The sequence below is a fragment of the Coregonus clupeaformis genome, unplaced genomic scaffold (genome assembly GCF_020615455.1).
Source record: "Coregonus clupeaformis isolate EN_2021a unplaced genomic scaffold, ASM2061545v1 scaf0274, whole genome shotgun sequence".
In the NCBI taxonomy this organism is placed as follows: Eukaryota; Metazoa; Chordata; class Actinopteri; order Salmoniformes; family Salmonidae; genus Coregonus; species Coregonus clupeaformis.
Window position 1 is genome coordinate 91770 of NW_025533729.1, and position 9087 is coordinate 100856.

The 9087-nt window shown below is 41.4% G+C and overlaps 1 pseudogene; it reads right to left on the reverse strand.

The window, feature by feature from the left end:
• Nucleotides 1-238: 238 nt before the first annotated feature.
• Nucleotides 239-2229, reverse strand: LOC121558607 (annotated as a pseudogene).
• Nucleotides 2230-9087: the final 6858 nt, after the last annotated feature.

A 9087-nucleotide genomic window follows, 5' to 3' on the forward strand; every position in this document is an offset into this window, starting at 1 on the left:
TGCACTAATAATGTGAACACTGTGTATAGATGTCTCAATGCTACAACTTTTCTGATCCGTTTGTTTAAGACTTTTCAGCTGATAGAAAGTTTAGTCAGCCAATGAAAATATTGTTGTTCTTACCTACAGTAAAGTTTGGTCTGAGGGATAGTCACATGAGTACTTACAGAGCCAGTCAGCCAATAGAAATGCTGCTGTAACTACAATGTATTTTGGTGTGGGATATTTCCATGAATACTTACAGAGCTTTCCTGCAGCCTCTCACAGCTGGGAGCAGTCTCCTACGACCCTCCTCTGATGTCTTGTATACCTTCAGGTCAAACACATCCAGAACCTCCTCTGATATCTGTAGCATGTAGGCCAGTGCTGAACACTGAGAAAGTGTGAGGTTTTTGGATCTCTTCTCTGACCTCAGATACGCTTGGATTTCCTCCTGTACTGAATGGTCTTTCATCTCTATCAGACAGTGGAAGAGATTGATGCACCTCTCAGGGGAGATGTTCTTCCTCTGCATCACCTTAAGGGATCGGATTGTTTTCTGGACGCTGTCTGGACTGCTTTCTGTCTGTGTCACCAGACCTCGTAGGAGTTTCTGATTGGACTCCAGTGACATGCCATGAAGGAAGCGGACAAAGAGGTCCAGGTGTCCGTTCTTGCTCTCCAAGGCTTTATCCACGGTACTCTTCAGCAGCTCATGCAAGGTTAGCTCTTCAGATGCAGCTCTAGACTTTCTCTTGAGGAAAGGCTTCAGTGCATCCATGTTCTTGGTTGTGTAACAATGGTACATGTAGACAGCTGAGAGAAACTCCTGAATGCTCAGATGAACAAAGCAGTACACCACTCTCTGAAATAACACAGACTCTTCTTTAAAGATTTGTGTGCACACTCCTGAGTACACTGAGGCTTCTTTGACATCAATGCCACACTCTTTCAGGTCTTCTTCATAGAACATGAGATTACCCTTCTCCAGATTTTCAAACGCCAGCTTCCCCAGCTTCAGAAGAATTTCCTTATCTGACTCCATGAGCTCCTGTTGATCCATCTCAACTCTTCCATGATATTTCTGGTTCTTCAGGCTGGTCTGAATGAGCAGGAAGTGTATTGACATCTCAGTCAGAGTCGTGGGCATCTCTCTCCTCTTGTCTGTACTCAACATGTGTTCAAGGACTATTGCAGAAATCCAACAGAACACTGGCATGTGGCACATGATGTGGAGGCTCCTTGATGTCTTTATGTGTGAGATGATTCTGCTGGCCAGGTCCTGATCACTGAATCTCTTCCTGAAGTACTCCTCCTTCTGTGGGTCATTGAACCCTCGTACCTCTGTCACCTGGTCAACCACACTTAGGGGGATCTGATTGGTTGCTGCTGGTCGGGGAGGTTATCCATAGGAGAGCAGAGGGAAGCAGATTCCCCTTGATGAGGTTTGTCAGCAGAACATCGACAGACGATGTCTGGGTGACATCAGATACCTTTTCGTTGTGCTGGAAATCCAATGGAAGTCTGCTTTCATCCAAACCATCAAAGATGAACATAGCTTTACAGGCAGTGAGTTTCTTTGCATTGCCTATGTCTAGTTCTGTGTGGAAGCCATTTAAAAGTCTGAGAAGACTGTACTGGAGATCTTTAATCAAGTTCAGCTCCCGGAAAGGAAGCACAAATATGATATCCACATCTTGGTTCGCCTTCTCTTCAGCCCAGTCTAGGATGAACTTCTGCACAGAGACTGTTTTTCCGATGCCAGCGATGCCCTTCGTCAGCACAGTTCTGATGCTTCTCTCTTGGCCTGGTAAGGGTTTAAATATGTCATTGCAGTGGATTGCTGTGTCATGTGATGTTGGTGTCCTGGATGCTGTCTCTAGCTGCCACACCTCATGTTCATTGTTAACCCCTTCACTCTCTCCTTCTGTGATGTAGAGCTCTGTGTAAATCCTGTTGAGGGGAGTTTGGTTCCCTGCTTTTTCCATGCCTTCTATCACACATTCATACCTCCTTTTCAGACTGTCTTTATGGTTTACTATAGCTCTCTGCAGGCTGTCATCCACTACAAGGGAAGAGGGAAAATGATGTGTATCAGAAACATTCATTGACAGGATGAAAAGTGGGCCTTCCACAACTACAGTAACTTCTATTATCTCATAATATTGTAGTTACCTACTGTAAATCATATTAAGGTATTGACTTGGCCCACGTGTGCAAGTGGTCTTACTGTTTTCAGAGCCTCGTGTTTTATTGGCTTGACTCAGGTGCTGTAGTACAGGACGTGTTCTGGATCTCTTTCTACACTGAGGACAGTCATAGTCTCCTGAAGGAGCAGGTTTCTCCCAGTATCTGGTGATGCACTGTCTGCAGAACCTGTGTCCACAGGTGATAGAGACTGGATCCCTCAGCACCTGCTGACACACTGCACACCTGGACTGATCCTCTAACAGAGTAGACCATCCACTACAGAGATAAAGGAGAGAGAGATTGTAGATGTTAATACTGTTCATAGACAGACAGCTGGGAACAGTATACTCTGCTCTCTGAGTGTGGTAGTAGCCTCTGGAATGGATAACATGTCCAGAGTGGTATTACTAAACTATATGAACTCAGGTAGTAGAAACATGTCCACAGTGGTATTACTAAACTATATGAACTCAGAAGGTTGTAGAAACATGTCCACAGTGGTATTACTAAACTATATGAACTCAGAAGGTTGTAGAAACATGTCCACAGTGGTATTACTAAACTATATGAACTCAGAAGGTTGTAGAAACATGTCCACAGTGGTATTACTAAACTATATGAACTCAGAAGGTTGTAGAAACATGTCCACAGTGGTATTACTAAACTATATGAACTCAGAAGGTTGTAGAAACATGTCCACAGTGGTATTACTAAACTATATGAACTCAGAAGGTTGTAGAAACATGTCCACAGTGGTATTACTAAACTATATGAACTCAGGTTGTAGAAACATGTCCACAGTGGTATTACTAAACTATATGAACTCAGATTGTAGAAATCTTCAAAAGTATAGAATGTACACACTAAGAAAAGTGGGTTCCAAGGGTTCTTTGGGAAGGGTGATGGTTCTATGTGGAACCATAATGACTCAAAGAACCCTTCAAGACCTTCAATGGTTCTTTGCAGTTCACAAAAAGGGTTATTTGCGTTTTAGTGATAATTAAAATGTAGGGGCTGTCACGCCCTGGCTCTGGGGACTCTTAAATGTTGAGCCAGGGTGTGGATTTGCTATGTTTAGTTTTTCTATGTTTTTGTTCTAGATCGTTGATTTCTATGTTGGCCAGGGTGGTTCCCAATCAGAGGCAGCTGTAGCTCGTTGTCTCTAATTGGGGACCATACTTAGGCAGCCTGTTTTGCACTAGTCTTTGTGGGATCTTGATCTGTAAAGGTTTGTTGTGTTATAACCTCAGGACTTCACGTGTCGTTTGTTTGTTGTTTTTGTCGTTAGTACGTTAAATAAAAGTATGTACGCTTATCACGCTGCGCCTTGGTCCGTGTCTTCAGTCAACGATCGTGACAGGGGCAGTGGCTCATTAGAATATTTTTGCGGAGTGGTTTGTTCAAAGCTCTTTTTGTGTAACAGTGAGTGAGTACCATTGACGTTTATCTAATGTGTTGTGTTCTGCAATGACTGTTAATACACACAGTTTTGTAGGACTATGGCCAGTGACGGTGTCTTGTGAACGACTCACGTATGGCCTTGTGTCAATTGAGAACTGTTGACTAAGTCAGTGGTTCTCAATTCTCTCCTCAGTGATCTAGTGATGTTACGTTTCATACTGAAGCTCCAAGGCATGCGTTGAAATCGCTAAGCAGCTAACTTCGAATCAGTGTGCCGATAAGTGTATCACTTTATCAGAAGTACGTCATCAATGATGTCCGAAGCTTCGTTTGATCACATGCTTTTTCAAACCATGTGTTGCAAAATGCGAGATCCCACTGATTTCACCGTGGTTCCGATGCTTTCTTCGATTATGCTGCTTTCAAACACCGACTGCTACTGGATACCATACTTATACAGTTAGTTAGGATTTTGTACAAATAATTTCACCTGACTGGTATCTTAGCAGGTAGAGTAGGGAACTATGGAACATTCCGGGATGTGGGAGTATGAGTTCGAATCCGGTTGAAGAGACACTATTTTGAAAATAGTTTTGTGAAACCACACTTTCTGCACTGTTGTTCAAATAATTTGTTTTATTTAGTATAGTATAAGCTTCTCTCTTAAACATCCTCAATAATGCCATAGATTCCATTTTTGAAAAATAGTCCACTTGAAGGCAGAAAACGCAGCATGATGTAAGATGTGAACTGACTGTAGGCTATTAAAGCCAACGACTTACCACCACAGAGTTTTGATAAAATCAGTGGAGAAAAAAAAACCTCTATCTGATAATCACACATTGCTATTTATTGTTGACCAGCAGATGTAACTAATGTGCATTGTGAATGAATAAAGAAGCTCAGAGCAATTAACCTAATTGACACAATTTGTTGGAAAGCCTCATTGCTTCAGGAAGCTTTGTTTTTCCATCACTACAGTGACCCGCAGCAGTTTGAGAGCAACTTGTCACGGCAGGTAGCCTAGCATTAAGAGCCAGTAACTGAAAGGTCGCTGTTTCGAATCCCCGAGCCGACTAGGTGAAAAATCAGCCAATGTGCCCTTGAGCAAGGCACTTCACCCTAATTGCCCTATGTTGCTCTGCATAAGAGCGTCTGCTAGACTGTTAAATATAACACCTATGGAATTTTAACAATATAGTATATGGCTAACCAGAATACAAAAAAAACTGTAATGTTCTTCAAAAGGATCTACAAAGAACCTTTGAGATTGAGGAAGGTTCTTTAGTGAACCATTCTCTATAAAGGTTCTATAAAGAACCATAACAAAGGGCTCTTTATAGACACAAAAAGGGCTGTAACCATAGCGAACCCTTTTTTGGCACTACATAGAACCTTTAGTTTTTAGTGTGTAACCACTAAATGCATTAAAGGAAAATGATTTGGTGTTACAAACAAACTGCAAATATGATAGATTAATTATTAATGACTAATTATTACACCCTGAAACTGTGCATAATGTGTGAGTGTAGGACCAGTAAAGGCTATGGCATTGAGCCACTATTTAGCAATGTGAGTAAGAGTCAGGCCAGACAACAAAGACAACTGAGAAACTAAGATAAAGAGGCCTCCCAATTTAGGGAGGGGAGAAACTGTTATGAAAACATGGTGCAGAATATTGTGAGAATGGCAATAACTGAGTAAAGCAGGGAGTAGGATATGTGTGTGTGTGTGTGTATGTATGTGTGTATGCATGTGTGTATATGTGTGTGTGTGTGAACTGAAGGTCAGTAGAGCAGTTTTAGAGTGGAAAACTACAGCCCGCATACAGAGGGAAGGGATTTCTTTTTGTATGACGTATGAGTATAAAAGATGGACTCTGAAATTGTGATGGCAGAATTCTCAATGAATAAATATCTCTGACCATGCAGACCGGGACTCTGGCCGTTACTTAAATCCCAAAAGACTTACAACCTTTTTGGGAGACGCACAGAGACACTTAAATAGTTTGTTAAATAATTCACTTAACAAAATATCAAGGCAGTTGTCATTAAATGTTACAATATGTTTTATTTATTGTGATTTGTGTAGAGCAAAACATTATATTCTATTCAATTATAAAGCCCTTTGTAAAAAAAATACTGCATTACCTAAAATGGTTACTAACCTATAGAAGTATGAGATACCATGCCCGGTCACAGGGATGGAGAACTCCTTCCTTCTGTCACTACAGATTTAGATGGAGAACTCCTTCCTTCTGTCACTACAGATTTAGATGGAGAACTCCTTCCTTCTGTCACTACAGATTTAGATGGAGAACTCCTTCCTTCTGTCACTACAGATTTCGATGGAGAACTCCTTCCTTCTGTCACTACAGATTTAGATGGAGAACTCCTTCCTTCTGTCACTACAGATTTAGATGGAGAACTCCTTCCTTCTGTCACTACAGATTTAGATGGAGAACTCCTTCCTCCTGTCACTACAGATTTAGATGGAGAACTCCTTCCTTCTGTCACTACAGATTTAGATGGAGAACTCCTTCCTTCTGTCACTACAGATTTAGATGGAGAACTCCTTCCTCCTGTCACTACAGATTTAGATGGATAACTCCTTCCTCCTGTCACTACAGATTTAGATGGAGAACTCCTTCCTTCTGTCACTACAGATTTAGATGGAGAACTCCTTCCTTCTGTCACTACAGATTTAGATGGAGAACTCCTTCCTTCTGTCACTACAGATTTAGATGGAGAACTCCTTCCTTCTGTCACTACAGATTTAGATGGATAACTCCTTCCTTCTGTCACTACAGATTTAGATGGAGAACTCCTTCCTTCTGTCACTACAGATTTAGATGGAGAACTCCTTCCTTCTGTCACTACAGATTTAGATGGAGAACTCCTTCCTTCTGTCACTACAGATTTAGATGGAGAACTCCTTCCTTCTGTCACTACAGATTTAGATGGAGAACTCCTTCCTTCTGTCACTACAGATTTAGATGGAGAACTCCTTCCTTCTGTCACTACAGATTTAGATGGATAACTCCTTCCTTCTGTCACTACAGATTTAGATGGAGAACTCCTTCCTTCTGTCACTACAGATTTAGATGGAGAACTCCTTCCTTCTGTCACTACAGATTTAGATGGAGAACTCCTTCCTTCTGTCACTACATGGAGAACTCCTTCCTTCTGTCACTACAGATTTAGATGGAGAACTCCTTCCTTCTGTCACTACAGATTTAGATGGATAACTCCTTCCTTCTGTCACTACAGATTTAGATGGAGAACTCCTTCCTTCTGTCACTACAGATTTAGATGGAGAACTCCTTCCTTCTGTCACTACAGATTTAGATGGAGAACTCCTTCCTTCTGTCACTACAGATTTAGATGGAGAACTCCTTCCTTCTGTCACTACAGATTTAGATGGATAACTCCTTCCTTCTGTCACTACAGATTTAGATGGAGAACTCCTTCCTTCTGTCACTACAGATTTAGATGGAGAACTCCTTCCTTCTGTCACTACAGATTTAGATGGAGAACTCCTTCCTTCTGTCACTACAGATTTAGATGGAGAACTCCTTCCTTCTGTCACTACAGATTTAGATGGATAACTCCTTCCTTCTGTCACTACAGATTTAGATGGAGAACTCCCTTCCTTCTGTCACTACAGATTTAGATGGAGAACTCCTTCCTTCTGTCACTACAGATTTAGATGGAGAACTCCTTCCTTCTGTCACTACAGATTTAGATGGATAACTCCTTCCTTCTGTCACTACAGATTTAGATGGAGAACTCCTTCCTTCTGTCACTACAGATTTAGATGGAGAACTCCTTCCTTCTGTCACTACAGATTTAGATGGATAACTCCTTCCTTCTGTCACTACAGATTTAGATGGAGAACTCCTTCCTTCTGTCACTACAGATTTAGATGGAGAACTCCTTCCTTCTGTCACTACAGATTTAGATGGAGAACTCCTTCCTTCTGTCACTACATGGAGAACTCCTTCCTTCTGTCACTACAGATTTAGATGGAGAACTCCTTCCTTCTGTCACTACAGATTTAGATGGATAACTCCTTCCTTCTGTCACTACAGATTTAGATGGAGAACTCCTTCCTTCTGTCACTACAGATTTAGATGGAGAACTCCTTCCTTCTGTCACTACAGATTTAGATGGAGAACTCCTTCCTTCTGTCACTACAGATTTAGATGGAGAACTCCTTCCTTCTGTCACTACAGATTTAGATGGATAACTCCTTCCTTCTGTCACTACAGATTTAGATGGAGAACTCCTTCCTTCTGTCACTACAGATTTAGATGGATAACTCCTTCCTTCTGTCACTACAGATTTAGATGGAGAACTCCTTCCTTCTGTCACTACAGATTTAGATGGATAACTACTTCCTTCTGTCACTACAGATTTAGATGGAGAACTCCTTCCTTCTGTCACTACAGATTTAGATGGATAACTCCTTCCTTCTGTCACTACAGATTTAGATGGATAACTCCTTCCTTCTGTCACTACAGATTTAGATGGAGAACTCCTTCCTTCTGTCACTACAGATTTAGATGGATAACTCCTTCCTTCTGTCATTACAGATTTAGATGGAGAACTCCTTCCTTCTGTCACTACAGATTTAAATGGATAACTCCTTCCTTCTGTCACTACAGATTTAGATAGATAACTCCTTCCTTCTGTCACTACAGATTTAGATGGATAACTCCTTCCTTCTGTCACTACAGATTTAGATGGAGAACTCCTTCCTTCTGTCACTACAGATTTAGATGGATAACTCCTTCCTTCTGTCACTACAGATTTAGATGGAGAACTCCTTCCTTCTGTCACTACAGATTTAGATGGAGAACTCCTTCCTTCTGTCACTACAGATTTAGATGGAGAACTCCTTCCTTCTGTCACTACAGATTTAGATGGAGAACTCCTTCCTTCTGTCACTACAGATTTAGATGGATAACTCCTTCCTTCTGTCACTACAGATTTAGATGGAGAACTCCTTCCTTCTGTCACTACAGATTTAGATGGAGAACTCCTTCCTTCTGTCACTACAGATTTAGATGGAGAACTCCTTCCTTCTGTCACTACAGATTTAGATGGAGAACTCCTTCCTTCTGTCACTACAGATTTAGATGGAGAACTCCTTCCTTCTGTCACTACAGATTTAGATGGATAACTCCTTCCTTCTGTCACTACAGATTTAGATGGATAACTCCTTCCTTCTGTCACTACAGATTTAGATGGATAACTCCTTCCTTCTGTCACTACAGATTTAGATGGAGAACTCCTTCCTTCTGTCACTACAGATTTAGATGGAGAACTCCTTCCTTCTGTCACTACAGATTTAGATGGAGAACTCCTTCCTTCTGTCACTACAGATTTAGATGGAGAACTCCTTCCTTCTGTCACTACAGATTTAGATGGAGAACTCCCTTCCTTCTGTCACTACAGATTTAGATGGAGAACTCCTTCCTTCTGTCACTACAGATTTAGATGGAGAACTCCTTCC